The sequence below is a fragment of the Desmodus rotundus genome, chromosome 1 (assembly GCF_022682495.2).
Source record: "Desmodus rotundus isolate HL8 chromosome 1, HLdesRot8A.1, whole genome shotgun sequence".
NCBI classification, from domain to species: Eukaryota; Metazoa; Chordata; class Mammalia; order Chiroptera; family Phyllostomidae; genus Desmodus; species Desmodus rotundus.
This window is the reverse complement of record NC_071387.1, coordinates 208,812,614-208,833,771: the sequence shown is the minus strand read 5'-3', so window position 1 is coordinate 208,833,771 and position 21,158 is coordinate 208,812,614.

Genomic DNA, 21,158 nt, shown 5'->3' with positions numbered 1-21,158 from the left:
TTATATAGGTTGCAGGTGTACAATTCTGTATTACATCACCTGCCTATTGGATCGGGTGCTCCCACCTAAGTCTAGTCTCCTTCCATCACTAAGTACTTGACCCCGTTTACCCTCTTCACCCTCCCCCCCACTTGTTTTACTTTAATAGCACCCACACATCTCCTGCAGCATGTGACTTCTCCTGCTAACACTGTATCTCACAAGCGGGTTGCCTACTCCCCCGCAGCTGTCTGTCTTTTCCTTGTCTTCCTGTGTGCCGAAGCTGGTGGGCGGGTGGTCACTTGTGGAGTGGCAACGTACCCACTGGTCCCCGCACTGCAGTCTCACTTGAATCCTGGGTCAAAGCAGGCAGACTATATTTTTTTTGAGAAGGGCCTTGGTCGAGAGGCTTTTCCCTTGCACTCTTCCCAGAGGCCGAGGCTGCTGGCCGAGGGGCCATCTGTTTTCTCAGGCTCTGCGCTTGGGGGAATGTGAAGGAAGTGCTGTGAAATCTCCAGGGGCTGGCCAGGATTCCTGAGACGTGTTTGGCGCTCAGCTCTGCGAAGAATCTTCCATGACTATCAAGATGAGACATGTTATTCTACTGAAATATTCTTACTTAGAGACCATTTCATTACCAAAATAGTTAACCAAAAAAGTAATACAATACCCTCTTCCTTTTTAATGGTCATTCTGTAATAAAGCTACCAAGTTTATAGAGATGTATTAAAAATAATTAGGCCTGGGACTCATTCACAAACATAGATTTATAGTATACATATGTATCATTCCGTTTGTTGGGCAGTTTATAAATTTGCTTTATGAATGACTATTGAAAATAATCTAGGTATGCATTAATTTCTTAAAATTATTTTTAAATAGTTAAGCTTATTTCATTTAGTTTTACTTTGTCCTGTACCACATAATCATATTTCTGACATGTTCTCTATGAATTTCCTGATTTACTCTTACCAGTGTTGGAATCTATGACCCCAGCAGATGGAACTCAAATTAAGTTATTCTGCTATCTTGTGGTTGCAACTTGAAACAGCAAAGGCTGGACTCAAGAGTCAGACTGCATGCTAAGTTGGTGGGATAGGGAAACAACTCAGATTACTGTGCGGTGGCCACAGGCATCCCGAGAGAATACCTGGTCTTCGTCAAAAAATTTTAACAGTTACCAAACCACCTCCCCTCAGTTCCCAGGCAGATTCTGGAAGGAAGCCAGTCACATTGCCCAGTCACTAGCGATAGGGCCAGGGACAGATTTCAGCTGAACACAGAGTGATCCCTTTGTGGTCCTAAAGGACTGAAGCTCCTACTAATTTTCTTCTGGAAACTCAGCCTCTGAGGACTCGCATCCAGTGACTTTCTAATGGAGACATTAATTCACTGCAGATAGCTGGATGCCTTTTTCACACTCAAGCCAGACGCTCCGCTGCAGGGCTGCGGGGCTGCGGGGCTGCGTAGGTGGAGGACCCCGGTCTTGCGGGCGAATTCCCCAGTGCAGCTTGCCTTGTCCGGGGTCCAGCACTGATTCCTGGTGGGAAGAGAGAGGTGGGAGTATAAGAAAAATACAATGTTCAGTGTCTTCGGAGATTCACAGTTTTGCCGGTTCCCTTCCCCCCATTCCTGTGCACTCGAGGTCCTCCCTGGGGCAGCTCCTGTGTTTGGACGGAGGAAGTCCAAGGGCTTCTCTCCATGCCACTGTTTGTGTCCCCCATGATGAGGGGCTTTGCAAAAGCAGCCACGGTCACTCCAGGTCACCAGTACAGACCCATCAGGCAGCTCACTTCCCATCTTGGGAAAGAAGGATCATCTTCTATTTACAGTCTTCCGTTCCCCCTCCTTCCCAAAATCTGAAAACTAGCTACCAAAGTCTCATTTTACAAAACCTCTGAAGGATGTCCCAAGAGTTAATAATAAATAACTTTTAATGGCACAGTGTTGACGGTAGAGCGGCTACTGGCACCAGGCCTCTGAGTTGAATTGAATCTCTTCGGTTTCTTAGCTAAATTGTGTTTGATCTGTGTTTGTGCTTCAGCTTCATTGACTAAACCTTTATCCACTAAATCTCGCTGTGGTGAATCTGTGAAGAGACACATCTGCTCCGTCCCAACACCACCTTTTAAAAACATCTCGTCCTTGACAAAGTCCCCTATTTCCTCCCGCAGAGGCGGAAAGTCTGAATGGCGTCCGAGCGGCTTCTGTCTCCTAACGAGCAGCAGGTGCGGCCAGATGCCCTGAGATTTGCCGCATCCTCACCCAGGCTATTGTTCTCCGCTCCTAAGACGCCCAGGCAGCACTCCGCCAAGGGCCTCTTCATTTCCTATGGCTTATTGCTGTGCCTGAAAAGAATGTTACACTTCACACTAGACCTTGATGTTTGCTACCTCGGAGGCTGCCTTCTTATGCTGGGGACAGGTGGGGGTCTGGTGGAGCAACTCTGCCAACGGTTCCCAGATCTGGGGATTATTCGAGGTCATGGGGTGAGGTAGTGTGTGGAGGGGGTGGCTGTGGAGGAAGGAAGCTTCCTTTCTCTTACAATTATTTTTTTAAAAACTTTTTTCAATTACAGTTTACATTCAATATTATATTGTATCTGTTTCAGGTCTATGAAGTGACCATAGTTTTTGATGCATCTTCACTGTGTGATTAAATACCCTTCCTGCAGACCGATGGCTCCTGATGGACTGGAGCCGGTCCAGTCTAGATTGCTGTGTTTGCTGCTCTGCCATGAGATTAATGGAAACATGCACCTTTTTGGCTGCATGGTAGCTTTGCATTTTAAGGCTGAGTCCAAGTGGCTGTAGGTTTTAGAGTTCATTAAACTGGTGGAGTGTAAATTCCTTGGTTGAGAGTGGAGAGACTTTAAATTTTGCTACTCACCTTCCTGGAATTCTTTCCCCACTCTACTCAGAGCTTCTCGAGGTCACGTTTGATTGAGTTTTGTCATTTATTCAGATTTTCTTTCAGGTTTGATGGAAGTGTTTGTAACTTCCACAGGTATAATTTCCTGATTTAACATTTAAAAGCACCTTGGTGCAGGGTTTGAATGATGGCAATCGGATCATCTGGAGGGGAGGGTCTGGTGGAGGTTCCTCCTTAGACTTAGTGGTGTGGCTGGTCAGTAGCAGTGTCTGGTTTCGCTTGCTTTCCTTTTTCTAGGGCCCTTGTCCGTGGACAGCCAAGTAGACCTAAGTAGATAGGCGATGGGTCTTGGGTTTTGTCTTCAGAAGCCACCTATTAGCTTTGCAATACAGCGGTGCCTCAGCACTCGTTGACTTCAGAACTTGTCAAACCTGGTACGCATCACATTTTGATGAGAAAAAAGGTTTCAGCAGTCGCTCACCACTCATTGCACTTGCTAGCACTTGTATGAGTCACGACACCGCCCCACAAGAGAAAACGCTTCATTGATTGTCACTTGCTTGCCACTTGTCGGAACAAACTAATGAGTACTGAGGTACCAGTGCATTTAAAAAGTGAATTGAACTAAAGGACAGAAGATTGAAGGGTTCATTAAAGGTTTTAACATATTTAAAGCATAGAGTTAATTGTTATCAAGCTTTATAAAAAATTACTCCCACATTAATGCTTGCATGTACAAAATTATAATTTAAATATATGTGAATCTATACATATTTTCCACAGCTAAAATCATTGGAAGCTTTAGAAGTCTCATTTGCACGCTCTCTTGCTGTTAGGAATCTTGAGAATGAAGTTTGGGTCTTGTTCACTCTGTTTTTCTGAGATCGGTCGACTAAACATCTGCGAGGAGAGGTAAGCCAAGTTTTCACAGCTGACGCGGTTCTCGGCGAAGGAAGCGAGAGCTCAGCTGCAGCTTGGTTTCCTGAACACTTCCGGAGAGCTTTCAAATAGGTAAGAGTTGATTGGAATTGTCCACTGTAGTTTGCTCTGACCATTTTAGTTCAATTTTCTAATTATTATCTTATTATCTAACTTGTATTTAGGAAGGAAGACGTCAGTAGCTACTATTTGATGTGTAGGTGGCCATAAGCCTTCTTAAGCCTGCCTTTCCTAAAAGCAGGAAGACACCCTGTGCCAAATACAAACACAAGTGGGCACGAAAGGGGAGGCTGCCCCTGTAACTAGGAGCCCACAATTCCAAACGTAGCACTAAAACTTAGCATTGCACAGCTAAGGGGAAAATAATTTAATAAATACTTTTCATATTATTTCACATTATATCAACTCAGTCTAATGCCCAGTCTCGGCTATTTTATGGTTTATCTTTTGACAAGAACCTACAAAACTCTTTAAACTTTGAACCATCCAGAATTCCCCCCCCATCTGAACTGCCTCCTGCTTAAGAAGTTCCAGAAATTTAACACATTGCACAGTGGTATTTATGGCCTTTATTCTTAACCTAGAGAATAACAGTCCAGGATTTGTCTGCAGCCAAAACAGACAGCCAAAAACTGGTTCGGTCTACTCAGAATTGAGTAGAAATATTTTAATCTAGAGTGGACAAGAAGGAAATATTTACATTTCAGGAAATTTGACATTCATTTATTGATTTTATTTGGAGCAGACGAAGGATGTTGATGGTTCAATTTAGGAATTTTATGAGAAGGGAGCAGCTCGTTCGATGACTTCGTCTACCCAGAGCGAGCAGTGACGTAGACAAGCTGCCTTGGGGCAAAGGTGAGAGCCAGTCGCTAAAGGGCAGATTTTCTTCCTCCAGTGAAAAGTGTTGGCTTCACCAGTGGCCTCTCCTACTTTGGGGCCCAAAGGGAGAAGGATGGGCCCTGATTAGAACGGGTAGATTATCTCCTTGGAATTAGCTCAGTAAGTGTCAGGGTTTTTTCCTAGAGGGTGAGACTTTAAGGACAGTGGGACCGTGTCCACACTGGGAGCTGGGGCACCCCTGGAAGGATTGGAGCCTGAGACAGGAAGTCCACAGGGATATCTTAGCTTCTGCTTTCTTGTGCCTGGTTTCAGGCTGGCTCTTCCTCCCAGTGACCTCCTCCCCCAGTTACAGAAGACAGACAACGTAACCCGGATGGAGACAATTAGGCCACGTCTTGTGACACGCGAATCCCAGAGAACAATAGTTTGCCGATGAAAATATGAATGTTTAAGCACTATTTTTTAATAAGGGGGGGCGAAGGGCTGTTCAGTAGGAATCGAGAGGTCCAGACCCATCAGTCACTGTCTCCCTTTCAGAGTAAAACATCTCAGTTATATGAAACTTCCAAGAGCTAGCTGAGTAGAAATCTCGGTGATGGATATCAGAACACAGATTTTCCAAATGCAAAACATATCACATGCCCGCGAATTAGGATGCAAGACACTCCCATGGCCTTTGTATTTATTGACAAGGCAGAAATCATAGCTATTAGGAAGAGCCACTGAAAGCAGGTGTTTTGATTTGGAGCAGAGTACCAGCCCCGGGAAAAAGGAGATGCTAGACCAGGTGTATTTTAATAAAACTCTGGTGTTCTTCACTTGCTCTCTCTGCTGCTAGGTAACCGGCAACTATCTTCTCCAAGTTCTTGTTAACAAAGGGCCAGCTACTCCTTACTGTCAAGTGATTCTCTAATCTGAGGGGTATCTGCGCTATATAGGCTTTTCTACAAGCCAGCTGCCAGCCTTCGCCAGGGGACAGAGGCGCAGGGCCGCCTATACAGCCACTAGCCAGCCCTACTGGCAACGCCAGCACCAAGGAACAACAGTGAGTCAATCCAGGTGACTGTGCTATTCACTCAGCTTTTATCAATGCAGGTTCAATCCAAATCTGGAAAATCCCAGTAACACTAGTAATCACTCAGAAAACCAGCAATAACATCTCACAAGAGAATTGGGGGATAACGACCCGGAGTCCCTAGAGCCCAGATCGGAGTCTGCGCCCCAAAGGCAGCTGGTCCGCATCTTGCAAGGCAGAGTCTGCCGTGGTTGCAGAGTCAGCCAGAGCCCGGTCCCTGGGAGCAGCAAGCGGCTCTCGGCCGTCTCCGCCCCTGTTCCCAGGCCTTCGCTTTCAACTCTTGCACGATGCAGTGTGGCACCAGCCTCTGACTAACACGTGTTGTCTTGTGCATCCTCGATAAGCACATGTTGATTGTGTCGCTCCACTGCGCGTGCTCTGAGAGACGGTGGTGCCCTCCAGACAACCACGTTGTCTACCACGTTGTACCACGCATGCACCGCCACCTTAGGTCAGTCCTGCTCTCCACGCGCACTTAAGGGTGAACTGCAGAAGGGGTTCACGTGCCAAAGGATGTTTGCCTTTTAATAGGGAACCCCCGAAAGTCAAGAGGTCTGGCTTCAGAGCAGAAGGAAGGAACCCAGAAGGCTTCAGCACCTCAAAGAGGAAGGAGGACACCTCCGAGGACACCGGGGTGCTCCTCCGGTCAGATCACACGCGCAGTGGCGGCCACAGCTGTCACCGAAATCTAGGCCCTCTTGGGCTGGGTGCGCCCTCTGCCACCTGCAGCAGGGGGCTGGTGGGCAGCTTACATTTCTACTGGGAAGGAACACGTCTTCTGGGGGAAGGGCCCTGAAGCCTGAAAAGGGCTGTGACACCCTTTCCACCTCCCAGCCTTCTTCCACAGTGTAGGGGTGTCGGGAACTCAGGGGGACTCTGTTTCCCTCCGGAGGTGAGCAAGAACCCACGTGGTTTATTAGTAGCTCCCTAACTCTCATCCAGACCACCCTCCACCTACTGTTTCCAGGCGTCTGCAGGCCTGCTGTTATTTCAGAGAACTTGGTCGAGGTGGCACTTTTGGATTGGAAACCATCTGTGTGTGTGTGTCCATTCTGTCCCATTGCTGTTCTTAGGGGAAGGAGTTAATGCCATAATTCTGGAGAAAGAAAGCCTGGTGGAATTTGACAGGAGCCAGGAGCAGTGGTGGGCTAATTTGGTCATTGTGCGCGTCCCAGCTTGGTGTCTGAATGGGAACAGTAGTTCAAGTGCTAAGTCACGCTTGCAGATGTTGCGGCTCTGACCTCGGGGGCTCCTCCGGGCTGTGAAGACTATTATGCCCCGTGTACTTCCTCACCGAGACCTCCTCCCTCCAGAAGGCGCCTCATTTATCCAGCACACGTGATCTGCTGCTTGACAGATTGCACACAACCTCTAAAGCAAGCTCTCAACTTGCTGCGCTAGCGCCGGGACACACTTTATTTCAGAAGTCATGTGACGGCAATGGCGGGGGCCGAATCACCGTCAACTCCGTATATAACGTGAATTGTTGCAGATGGACCCACATTTGAAATACCCAAGAATGAAAGCTCACTTTAAAATGGGCTTATATTTTAAAAAATGAAGATGAATCATTTTTTGGCATGGTAGGCTGTAGTGCATACCTTTGATGAGGAAAACCATATTTCGCTGAGCTAGAAACTGCCCCCATGGTCCAAGTGTTTTTAGTATGAAAAGATTATACAATATTTAGAATATTTCCAAATAATTTTAAAACTTCTATTAATTACACTTTTCTAACACTAAATTTACTTAAAAAACAAATCTTATTGCATAAGACTTAGTAACATTAGTATAATTCTTGTTCTCCTTTAGTAATAACATGTAGAGTTATTTGTTTCTTATTTAACTTAAGTGTTTCTGATATTCAAATTAGTTAAAATAAGAAAAGCTATGTATTCCCAGTAATAATATACAAATAGATCCGAAAGTTCCATCCATCCTGCCCGTATCAGCTTAGGGAAGAAAGGTCTCTTCCTTGCCCATAGAGCTGGCAGTGTGTGTTACATGAGTGGGATGGGCAGGGGGGCGAGGCAGCAGTTGCTTCCCACCCGCCTCAAGACACAGAATCTGCGTGTGTCACAGGCTGCAAAGGACCAGCGGCTGCGGTTCAGATAACCGGCTTTATCTGGCCGAGCTGATCTTCTCCACGCTTAAGCAAGCTTTAAAAAGTGAAAATACTTATTGGAGCTTTGCTCCCTTCCAAGCTGAGATGAAGGCCTCCCAGGTAGGAGCCAGAAAGTGGGGTGTCTGAAATGGGTCATGTCCCCCAGCAGCGTCGTTTCTGTGCCTGTACCTGCCGGACAGTCGTCAGAGCGAATCCACCAATTATTCACTAAGGAAGAGTTCTAGTGACCCTTCCTTCCTTTTCAAGAGATGTGAGTGTAATGAGTGTTTCTCTCTCTGCCTCCGTCTCAGTCTCTCTCTGGCTCTCCCTGGTTTTGCTAGAACTGGAGGACACAGTGAAATGGGTCAATGGAGGCTGACGATTCCTTTCTAAAGTTAGTTTGTGAGTAATATATGTGTCCACTCATGGGATTTGATATGTTCTGCTTTGAACTTCTATCATTTGTCTGAAGACCAGTTGTTCTTTGTTCTGGAAGTTTGTTCAGTGGACTTGGACCAATCAGAAAGAGGATTTTGCCCTGATCTAGCATGAGGTCATTAAAAGTAAAATGCTTTCTTCCCCTAACTCTCCCCCCACCCCCACAAGGGATCAATCGCCAAAAAAAGAAGTCAATATTCTTTATTTTGATAAAAAGGAACTGGAAGATCATAATGATAATTATGGTAGTTTTAATATTGAAGTCTGTATTTTCCTCACATATAACTGAGATTAATGTAACTTAAGGCGAAATGGCATATTTGAGCCCGAAAACCCAGTGGTCTAAGCTCTGTTAGAATAAATGACTAATTACTGAGTCCAAGCAGGACTTCAGTTGTTTTCACCAGTGGAGTTAAAAACAGATTATAGGAGCACTGAGTTACTTCGGTGATATACAATTACATGATTTACTGTGAAACGTCGGTGGCACACGGGATTCTGTGTTCTGAGCACTAAACAAGGCAGTTGCCATCGAGTTGCTGATCTGGTGCCCTGCACGGGAAGGGTCCATAAAGACCAGTGAGTGATGATGCTTGGGACAGCATCTTGAATTAAGTTTCCACAGCAACCTGCCCTCCTGTGAAGCATGTTATTTCAACAGCTGCCACAAGGTGGCAGTATTTACCTTCCCACCGTGTGGTTAAGGTTCTCCATTTCTCTTTCATTAATTGTTGAAGGCTTTGAGTGTTTTGCTTTGGCTACTTCCTTGTAGAACAAATGAAGTGTTGTGGGTTTTTGTTTGTTTGTTTTTTAACCTGGAGCAAGAGTAGCCGTATCACATACCTGGTCAACACACACCAGCTTTAATGCTGCTACACGTTACATATCTTGATAAATCTATCACTAAGTCTTCGGAAAAATTCTGAGTCAGTTTTGATCCCCTTCTACGTGGGCATGATGCTTCTCTAGGTAATGGAGTTTCCCTTCAGTCCTCACATTTGTTTACGAGAATACAAGGGAAAATAAAGCAGAGTTTAAAATGTGCACTTTGGCTGGCGAAATACCAGGCATAATTTAAATAGTATAGGACACAATCCAAGACTTCAGTTGATGTTTTTAGTAATAATTGTTTTCTTTGTAAAACGAAAGTGAACTAGCTGTAAACTATTATCTTTGTTTAAGACTCGTAAGAGAGGAACTCCACTGAAGACGAAAAATCTATACATGGGCCCTGAGCGGGGAAGCGGGGCCCTCTGGGGGCAGGGCTGCGTTCTGGCCATGCCCTGTTCAGGGGGGACTAACGTGGGAGCGCACGCTCTTCTGTAGCAGCGTCGGCCGCGTGCACTCATTGCGCCTAGTTCCATAGGTTCAAGGTCGCTGGTGGATTCCGCTGCATGGGAAGGACCCCCTTTGGTTCTGGGGGAACATTTGCCAGTGAAATACGTGGGAGCCACGTGCATACATGGCAATTACTGGTTAGCAAGTGGGAATGTTAACGAAAAGTGGGTACAACATTAGTTTCCTGTGAAAGGTTTGTATGGATTGATCTGGGTGGTAAAATAATGCAGCTGCTTTATAATTGAGTCCTAGGCAACGTTAAAGAAAATGGTTTTCATCTAAGTAAGGATGTACCGATGGAGAGACTCTGGATTTTTCATTATCCCGTACTGAGAACCTGGACACTCTGTTTTGGTGGCTTTTCTCCTGTTCATAAAATTCTGCAGACCCTGCATACGAACAGTGGAGGAAAACATATGAATATTATTGGAGTGCTGTTTACATAGGTGAGCATATCATGCATTCTATCTTCTCAAAAGAGACCACACTGGTCTCTTTTGATGAAGGCATATTATGCCCATTAATTATTCTAAATTGGAAGACAGATTAACCTTGGGGAAGAAAAATTGTTTCCAAGCCTTGATGACTGTGTATGGGTACAGTCACCTATGTGTTTACGGCAGAGTAACAAATAAGTTTTTATCTGAAGAAATTCTATCCCTTAAAATACTTGAGAATCACTAATCTGTTCTGGACCTTCCTTTCAGAACATGGAAGGAACATGGACAGAACACGGAAGGAGCAGCTTTCTCCTTATTTTATAGAAAAAGAACAAAGATGCAGGGAGGTTAGTGACGGACTCAGACCACAGGTTGTGACTGGTAGAACTCCACCGGAGCAGAGCCCAGGTCCGGCCCCCAGCTGTGGCTTCGTGCCTCCCCTCCCTGCCTCAGACCGTCTCAGGGGAGTCAGGCCGGTCCCTCTCTGTGCCTCCAGTGCCGATCTCCCACTCCTTCAAGGTATTGTTCGGCCTCTTCTCTCCTGGCATTATGAGAAAATAGAAGCCTGTCCTTCTGTAGTAAGTGATGAATGGCTCCGAGTAACTTCTGTTGGCTGAAGACAATCTGTTTCAAAACCCAAACTGCTGTTTTCCGTGAATGTCACCCGATCTTTACCAGCTTGGGACCGTTGAGTTCTGTTCGGAAGATCACATACCGTCTAGGCGTTTTGCCACCAGAACTGAAGTGCGGTGGGAAGTCGCACTGCTGGAGGTGGCACTTCTGTGGGCGCCATCTTGCACCTGTGCTCTGTGGGTGGAGAACCCTTGGGTCCTGACTGCATGTTTGTCGGGGTGGTGGAGTAGACCCAGAACTGTGCTCTGAGGAATTCTGTGCTCTGCCTATCGGGGTGCCGTGACCCACCCCTGCGGATAGCTGGGGTGGCCGTCTGCTCAGTGACACATTTGATGAGGCTATTTCATGCTGTAGAAAACCTGCTCCGTGGCTTGCCAGAGACTATGGATTCGCCCTTAATCGAAGGCACGCAGGATCTGGCGGCACAGTAAGTTCTACCCACAGAATACAGGTTTGAACCCTTTGTGGCTCGAATCCTATCAAAATCTTGGATTTGAGAGGATAAAATTAAAGAGGATGGGCTGAAAGTTATGCAAGCCATCATATGCTTCAGGTATGAAAGTGTTTGTATCCAGCCGTCAGAATGTTACATATTTCTGTTACCTAGCTTTAGCCTCTCCTAAAGTGTTTTTTAATCGATTGCATTGGGCACGTGCCCCTCATTGGCACGGAAGAGCGGCTATGCATAACAACAGGCACTTTGCTGAGGAGGGTCCATTGCGTATCAGTGTGCCCTTTTAGTGAAAGTAAGTAGGAGAAGTCCTGCCTGGGTCTCATAACAAAAAAGTCATGTATTCCTGAGGGTTTAAAACACGTACAGATGCCATGAATCTTTTCACTGGTTCTATTTCATTGTTTGCTTTTATTTCTAACAAGCACTGAGTCCCGCGTGCAGCCCGCCTCTAGCACGTATAGACATGCTTGTGACATGCATTTAAAACATACTAACCGAACCCTTTTTCCTTCCTCTGTGTTTCTCCTTCCTTTTCTATGCACTTATATTATTGCTTGTGTTTTGAGAAGTAATGATTTTTTTCCAGAATAATAGCTACATCTAAACATACATAAAGTAATCAAATCTTAAGAAAGATTGTATCCTGCTACTCAAGCTTATATAGTGGTGGTGCGTGTCAAGAAACCAATGAATAATTGCAATGAAAAGAATAAAGGAAAAGTTTCCAGTAGGAAATCTGATTTGGAAAGGAAACTCGAGAGTAGAAGACTTTTAGGTAGATATTTAGGGTAACAAGTTTAAACGTGCCAATATGAATAGGCAGTGGCATATTTATACAGGTTTCTGCGCTCTCTCTCGTCCCCATCATGCCAAGACGGTCTGCCTCTAATTCTTCATTCGTTTCTCCCCAAAGTTCCAGCTAGACTTTCACTGGCCCTAGAACTGCAGCCAGAGAGAGAACGGCCTCCTGGTGGGTTAGAGTAGATGTCAGCAGGTCCCCCGCATCACGCTGGAGGGTTAAGACAAAGGGGAAAATGGTTCCATTGATTCCTTGAGAGGAGAGAAAGGATAGAGAAGGGAAAGAAAGGAAAGTGGGAAGCAAGAGAATTTGGGAAAATGCAAGACTGGACATTCCCTAGGGGAAGAGATAAGGAGGGAACCCCTGAATTAGAAGGCAGAGGCGCACTTCCCAGATCAAACCGGTTTTCTAGGTGACAAGTGTCACGCACCTCTGCTCTGTTTTCCACTTGGAGTCACCAGCACCCAACCTCGATGCTCTTTGTCGGAGCGTGTTTCCTGCCGAATTTGAAGGTATGAGTTTTCTGCCTGGGGTCCCAAGGGCAGCCCAGCAGTCAGAGTTCCTGTTAAGACCCTGGGAATATGTCCAGATCTAGGAGAGCGATTTGGGCTTCCAAAGACGAAGACATGGCATCCAAAGGGAGGGGTTCTGGCCAAATCCACTCAAATCTCTACATGAAGAAAAGCCCACTGATACTCTGTCGGAATAACGCAACTGTGCAAGTGTCATCCAAACCAGGATGCTTTGGGGATGGAAGGGGGTGTTCTATGAACACACATCCCAGAACGGCGGGTGCGCTCCAGCGCTTTGTAGGGCACTCTGGGACTAATAATTGTCCCCAGGGTACAACGGGGGAACAGTTTCCAACTGTTTGCATTCAGGTCTGGAGATGCAGCTTTAGGAAGTACCTATTTCCATTGCTTAGGAGCAAAAGCTCTTGAATACACCTGCTTTAATTACTCAAGCTTGATGCATTTTCCAGGCTCCCCCATTCTTTGCACCCCTCCCCCCTCTGACCCCAGACCTGGCCCTTCTGGATTGGATTCTCTTTCTCTGTGAGCCCACAGACCTCCCCACATCTCACTTCAGTCACAAACCTGGACAGTAGTTTATTCACTGTCCTTTGCTAAACTTTATCACTCATGGCTTATGGTCCTGTTGGGATACTTGGCATAAAAATATATTCAGTCATCTGTCTATGAAATAAATGAGTGAGTTGAAATACCTCTGTAGGCAACATCACATATTTTCGAGCCCATAATTTCTTGTGTCAATATGAAATTATGAGTAGCAGGCTGAGCCTTATACTCTTGAATCTTGAACTCTTCAGGCCCTTGGGTTAGATTGCCAATTTCTAAGGTAAGAACAGAGCTGAGCGGCATAATAGATAGAAATTGTTGTAAGTCAATTCCTGGGGGCACCTGCGACTCAGGATTCATTGGTGTGATGCCAACCTCTCTCTCACTCCCTGCAGAGAAAGCATCACAGCTTTCTGATTCAGAAATGACTGACTTCGGCTGGATTTTCTGATCTGATTAAATGTTTTCTTCTAATGCACCGCCGGCAAACCACGGACTCTAAACATTGCGAGGTCTGTGATTTTTCACGTTTTGAAAGGCGGTGCAGTGACAGAGATGTGTTGCGGGGGGCGTGAGCGCTGACATGACAGGCTCTAACAGCTCTCTGAAAGCAGCCTTACATCTGTCTCCGACGGCAAATCCATCGAGGGTGGGGCTGAATGTTTCCCTCTCATGCTTTAAAAGACTAAGCATGTCTACATTATGTATTACTATGTGCTTTTTAGAAGGCTTGCCATTATATTAATGTATGTTGAAATGTTTTCTGAAGATCGCAGTTTTATTTCAATTTTTGTAACTTTTAATAAGTGCTCTTTCAAAATTGCTTGACTTCAGTAATGATGAGGAAAATGGTGTTACGCATTTCTCATAGGTGTATGAGACCCAGGAAAGTGAAAGTTTGGGTACTTTTCCTGAAATGGCATCTGTTGTTGGGTGGGGTAGTCTGATTTAACTCTTTCTTGATTTTGTTCCATTTCATGGGCCTTCCAGCAACTTCTGAATCTCATTCACTGTCAGGCTATCGTTACCTTTCCTCCCTGTACCATCTTCACGCTTCTATAATGTTATGTACGGCAGAGTAATAAGCATTTGTGGGATTGTTGGTATTCTCACTGGGCATCCAGCCCACCTCTCACTTAAGAATAGCTCAGTTTTGGTTTGGGATCCTGAATGTCTCCTAATAACAGCCGAGTGTCCACTCTACTCCAAGTCACAGCCTTCAACTGTAAGTGACTGGCCCCCGTCAATGAATTCCATTCTTCTGGTCAGTTCACAAGTTGGCACCAAACCAGTCAGAGTCCATGAAATGCCAGGGGATGGTGGCTGATTTTTCTGGAACAGAGGGTTTCTCTCTTCTGTGGCTCACATGGTGTGAGGATGTGAGCTCAGAACCGCTGTGGCCGCTTGCTCCCACCAGGGCGGAGCCCAGAGCTCTCAGGAGAGTCTGGGGGTGGAGTGAGAACCACTGGTGGTCGAGCCACAGCAGAACCCTGAGCTTTTGTGACGCCCTGGGACTGCTGGCTCACACTTCTCCTGCTGAGAGCGCCTTTGGGGTCTACAGGAACATGAGCCAGCTCTTGTCTTCCTCTGTGTTAAGCTGGTTTGAGCCACCTGATCTGTGGGGATTTCCAAGGCCTCAGACGTGATTTGATCTCCTGACTGGAACAATGGTGGTTGGGATGCGGTGGAACTTGGGACGGGGAATTGGGATCCGTTTGTGGGAGGTGGGACGTTTGGCCTCAGAAGGTGAACTGACAGCACCGCAGTCTAGGGGACTGGGTAAGAGTCACCGCTTCCAGACAGACTGCTTTTCTTACTGAAGCACCAGGAACTGAGAAAGAGGCATCTTCCACGGCTGTGGTAGGCGGGGTGGAGATATTGATTATAAAGCATCTATAAGATCTACTATTGACTGAGACTTACTGAAGAGTTGGGATATACAGCTTATATTGTGTGTACTGCTTTATAATTTCCAACACAAAGTTACGTTTTTCTTGAAACCATTACTGAAAAGCGTAATATATAATCCTTGATGCATTAAATGTAACTAGTTGCAATTTTTTTTGGAAATGCCTCATGCATGTATCTACCTCCTTAATTCTCCTTACTGTTCATTCTCTTTTTTCTATGTTTATTTTTTGGTTTGTCCTGTTTATTTTAATTTATTGACAATAGAGTCCATGGTAGGCAACACAGGTTTTTACCAAGCATTATTACTAGTGTTACTAGTTGAGAAGTGTTATTCTGTATTAATTCCATGATACACTCTTTTATTTCCTACTCAAGCAACAACTAAGCAGGCTGGCAGATGCCTCAGAGACTGAGCACATTAGCGACGACTCCGCCCCTGATGTCCTAACAGAGGCTTATGTGTAGAAAGTTCAGAGGCCACCGAAGTCTGTGAGAAGTGAGGAAGCCCTCAGGACAGGGAACACATGGTGGGGGGTGGAGGGGAGGCTGCACCCCAAAAACCCCACAGCGACTCTACCAGAAACCTTTGCGGGGCCTCAGCGCTAGACCAGCGCCCCCGTCTTACTTTGTCATGGGGCCGAATCTCGTTTCAGTGCCCCAGGTCTTCAAAAGTTTACGCAGCCTCCTGATTTGGGAGAAAAGCTGTGTACAAGTGCAAACCGAGCTACATCCCGAACTGTCTGGGCCATTATGTCTGGGAGAAAAACGCCTTGGAGAGAATGTCCGGGGACCTGATCTTTTCCTGTGTGTAATTCTCGGTTTGAATTTCCACTCAACATGCATCTCCCATCGGGTGCTACAGAAAACAGTCACGCTTGTTAGCCAAGGATGATGTAGGTGTTATCTGTTTTAATGTAAAAGTAAATAAGCTTGGTCAGTCACTCACATTATACACAGTAGAATAACACCGAAGCGAGGAAAGTTTGGCGACTGAGTGTGTCAGCTTGGCCTCTGGGAGCGTGTAAGGGCCAGTGACCGGCACTCTATAGCCCGTTCAAGGAGAGTTCCTGCCTGCTTGACCAGTTAATCTGTTTTTTTAATGAATGAATCTTTGTCCATGACCCTAAGAAAGTACGCTGTACCAGCGTGGCATGGCCAATCTGGGGGACTGTTCATGTGACATCTAGTTAGCATTTTCTAAGAATCTGTTATATGTCGGTCACTGGGGATGAGGGATGTGTAACAAGTGGCCCAGGCCCTCAGGGAGCTGGCTGCCCTGCAGGAAAGGCAGGCCACGGCAGACACTAACAGCACAGAGTTCAAGGGCAAAGCTCCCGCGTGGGGCCTGGGCTAGCAGCAGCCGTGTGATCTGGGAGAAGAACCTGCCTTTGCCGCCACTCGGCTTCTGTGCCTGTAACACAGGACAACCACTGGACTCCTTCTTCCGATCACTGTGGGCTGATCGACCTCACGCATGTAAAGTTTGACTTCCTACGTTTATTATTTCAATAAACAATTTCGACGTATGGACACAAGCTATAATAGTGGTCATTGAGAACGATGTTGTGGTAGCTGTATGTGGTCTAGTGGGAATTCTCACGAGCCGTCGAGACCTTCTGCACCCTTGGCTCCCCAGCTGAGCACATGCACTCTGAAGTCGGGTGCTGGCAGCGTCCTTGTGGTTTTGAGAGCTTCCATTGCTAGGGCCTCTGCCTTCTCAGAGGGAGTCATGCTTGGTATTCTAACTAGTCCCTTCACTGAAGTTTTCAGTCTCCTGTGTTCACAGGAGGTCACTGGTCCATACGCCATGAAGACATCCCAGACCATGACTCTGAAGTCAGCCAGGGGTGTGTGTGGGAGATGAATCCTTTTTCATTGTGAACTTCCACACACACAAACAACCCAGTGACCCATCCTGGCTGGAGGGTCCCCAGATGTGCAGACCAGCCCACTGCACAACGCGGCCCCTTTCTTTCGCTCTTGCTCTGTGTTCAGGGTCCTTGTCTCAGATTGGCCGGGGCAGCTTCTCTCCTGTGGGACACAGTGCCAGAGTCGGTTAACACGCCGTCCCTGGAGATGGCTGCAAAGGACACAAGCAGGTTCTGTTCCCCTGTCCCCTGGCCAGGGAAAAATGCACTGGGGTACCTCAACAGGATTGCAACTTGGAGTAAAAGTGGTCCTGCTGACCCCAGCAAGCCTTCTGAGAGTGGGGAAATTGTTTTCCTGAGAAGTTAATTGTTACAGTTCTTGTGGTTAAATATATATACATGCATATATTTATATATGCATATATACATTTGCTTTTAATGGTGCAACAAGGCATAAATGATTTAAGGGTAGATCTTATGCAAAACCACTTGTTCTGCTCAACTCACTGATGGGTTCTAAGTGGCTCATGAGCATCCTTTTAAATCCCTATTATAATAAATAAGAGCAAATGGCATCTGTTTCCATACTGTCTAAATGGGTCACATTCTTCTACATATTGCCTGACACCTCTAATATTATAAAATAGGTTAGGGGATAAAGGCTCCGGAATCCAGCCTCTCGGGGTGGATGGCAGGCCTCTCTGGAAAGTCAGGGCAACCTCAGGAAGCAAACGGTTGGATGTACGTCAAACTCCCCGGCCCTCCCGATAAAGACTCCTTTTCCTTCTCTTTACATCTTGATTTCTATGCTTTTCATAGACAGAGGTCTCTGAGGTCCCCAAATACCAGTGAGGTGGGAGCTGGAGGAGTTGGTGCCTGCCCTGGGCCCGTGCTCTTGAACTGCCTTGGTGTCTCATCAACGGGTTTGAAACAGACCTGCTAGTTTCTCGGTTTCCTCTCCAGGATGTCATTGGAACTGAAACATGCCACCACATCTGAACGAGGGAAGATGTGGACAAGCTCGTCTGCATGTTGTGTGTGTGATGCACCCCTGGACACTGGCACTCAGGCTGCGGAATGAAAGCGAGACATGCAAGTCTCAGGGCCTTGTGCTGCTTTTCTGTGCTGTGGGTGCCCCCTGCTGCCCCAGTTACCTGGCTTTCACGTGCTGCTCTGTTTCAACGGTAGGCTTGGTTCAGCAAATCAAAGTATTTTCATCTGAGAAAGGTGCACAGTGGAAGAGGAAAATTACTACCCCCCCCAGTCGTCAGAACACCCTCTGCTGCCGAAGGCGTGCAGACGGGAGTCCTTGGCGACGTAAACATGTTATGGACTGTGAAATGAGGAGCTATCCTGGGTTATCCCCATGGATTCAATGTCCGTCTGTAAGCCCTGACCAGCAGAGGGCTTTCCCTGGCTGGAAGCAGAGAGGCTCACACAGCAGAAGGGAACGAGGTCTGAAGTGTGACAGACACACTTGCTGCTGCCGGCTGGAGGTCACTGGGACTCACCCCAGATGACAGTGTGCAAGGAGGCGGCCCAGGATGGCTGTGCACACGGCCCAACAGAAAACTGTGAATTTACTTAAAACATTATGAGGTTTGTTGGTAATTATGTGTCGCAGTGTATTTGATGTGTGGCCCAAGACAACTCTTCTTCCCCCAGTGCTGCCCAGCAAAGGTCAGAGGTCAGACGCCCCGCCCTAGGGCCTCCAGAGAGGAAGGCAGCCTAGCCACACCTCCATTCAGTCCCGGTGAGACTCTGAGCCGAGGACCCCACCCAGCCACACTGTGCCCAGGCTCCTAGGCTTGTAGAGCAGCGAGGTGTTTAACAGGTGTTGTTTAAAGCCACTTTGTCTGTAGCAACTTGTTACAGCTTGACAGGAAACTCATACACCCTTACCACGGAGAGAGAAAAGACTGAAGGAGGTAACAGAGCATGCGGCTCCAATGCCAGTCCTCCTCATGCTCCCCAGTCCTCCAAGGCTGAAGACTGGAGAAGGGGGCATGTGCTAGAAAGGGGGCCATGGGAAGGTGGTCTCCACACAGGGGGTTCTAGCTGCCTGGGTGCCAGTGCATCATTACTTCTTGGTGAAGGCAGTGCTGTTTGCTTAGGTGAGAGGAGGCCTTCAACTTGACCTTTGTTGGGCAGTGATTAGTTCCTACGTGCAGAGCTGAAACCCAGTAGTCACTGAAGACTCTGCTGTGGGTTTTGTGGGACAGCTGGAAGCCAAGGTGGGGCCCGTTGGCACAGAGAACCTTGGGGCCCTGACCAAGCAGAGCTGAGATTCCGAGCTGACACAGTGGTGGGATTCAGCTGTAAGCACAAGTGAAGCAGCTGGCAATGCGGCAGATCCCGTCGTCTTGGAGCACAGGGCCTGCAGGCCGGGCCGTGGTCAGAGAGACACAGCGCAGCTCAGCTCGTTCTCTCTGGGGTGAGGTGGGAGGAAGCACGCAGCTCCTCCGCTCGGGCACACACAGTGAGATGCTGTTTTGGAGAGGAGCCAGAGGGATGGAGAGAGGACTGAGACTTAACATTATTGTTCTACGAATAAGCTTTGCCATCCTCAAGGAACCATTTAAATAATCAGATCACAGTGAAGTTAAAAACCTGACCAAAGTGGTTTCTATTCTGCTAACAATGACTGGGGGCTCGGGAGGAAAGACTACACATGGAGAATTTTATTTCTTTGTGATAGTTAATTTGGTGTGTCAACTTGACTGGTTGGAGGGATGCCCAGTTAGCTGGTGTGACATAATTTCTGGGTGAGTCTGGGAGGATGGCTCCAGGAGAGCCAGGCATCCAAACCCATAGCTGGGTGAAGAAGACTCCCGTCCCTCTGCAGTGGGCATCACCCAGGTGGTTGAGGGCCGAATGGAAACCGGAGGTGGAGGGAGAGGGAATTTGCTCAGTGGGAGCTGCGCATCCACTTCCTCCTGTTCTCAGGTGTTAGTGCTCTTGGTTCTCCACTTTTGGGCTCGAAGCAGACTCAACACACTCAGCCCCTGGATTTTCAGGCCTTTGGATTTGGACAGAGTTCTACTACCGACTCTCCCGGTTCTCCAGCCTGGACAGCAGGCTGTGGGACTTCTTGGCCTTTATAACCACGTGAGCCAATTCCTATGGTAAATGTCCTCTTATAAATATACCTACATAGACACTACTCATCCTACTTCTTTAGAGAACCGCGGCCAGCACCCTCAGATGGTGTCAGTGTTACTTTGACCGTGTTGGTGTGTGAAGCTCAACCCACTCATGACAGTGTCAGCGCTCAGTGGCCAGGGCCAAGCTTCGTACAGTGACACCTCTTACACCCCCAGGAGTGGGGCTGGTTCCGTGTAGACCCCTGGCCTGCTCCTGCTGGTATAAACTGCCAGCATTTGTTCTGATTGCTCAGTGCCCGTATGGCTTCGGTGATTATTTTAATGTGTCACTTCAGGTGAACTTTTCCTTTCAGACTTTGTGATGACCATTCGTAAACACACAGAAAATTGGAACACTTGACATACCCACTACCTAGATTCGGCCATCAGTATTTTGCTATGTTTGCGTCCCTCACCCATCTGGCCATACACCCTCCGTCTTATTTTTTGATGTTCTTAAGATTCGTTTTCAGACCTCACCCCTACGCACTCTGTACATGCAGCACTAATGAGTTTGGTCTCTGTTTCCAGCTTTTTAAAAAAATAAACAAAACCTGGGCTGCACACACTTTGTGTTTGGAGTTCGACACACGGACTAACTGAAATTTACACAATGACAGCTTAACCAGCGGAGAGCGACTGTGATCAGCTGATTTTGAGTCAGGCATTTGTGGCCCAAGATGAAATTTTTGACGACCGTGGCAGGTAGAGATCCTCTTACCTGCCATGTCTCTTATCAGCAAAGTTTATTTCGAACTGACAGAAGAGAAAGTCAGGTGCGTTCAGGAGTCTGAAGTCTCGGGGGGAGGCTGGTTCTAACGGCCACTCTCTAGATTGTGATGAATCATGTAGCTTTCCCAGCAAAGGTTAAAGGAATATTGATGGAGTCAGCAACCATTTCAGCGGTTTTAAAACTCTCAGTTTTTTGACCTATGCTGCTATCAGGTTATGAAACTAATAATGTCTCCATCAGTTGAAGAACCAGCTGTACAAATCATTAAAACAGTACATTGAGGCGACTGTCTTACTTCATCATGCAATTTGTGCAAACAAAATTTTGTGGTTCTAACCATCGCCGCCACCTTGGAAACTTCATAACTTATACGACGTGTATGCCATTCTAAGTACCTAAAATGTTCACACAGCAGGAAGGGAAGCATCATTCCTTTGATGATAACTCACTGGTTATATTGCATACAGTTATCCCCGCATGCCACATCCGGATGACATGCTCCACGCCCACC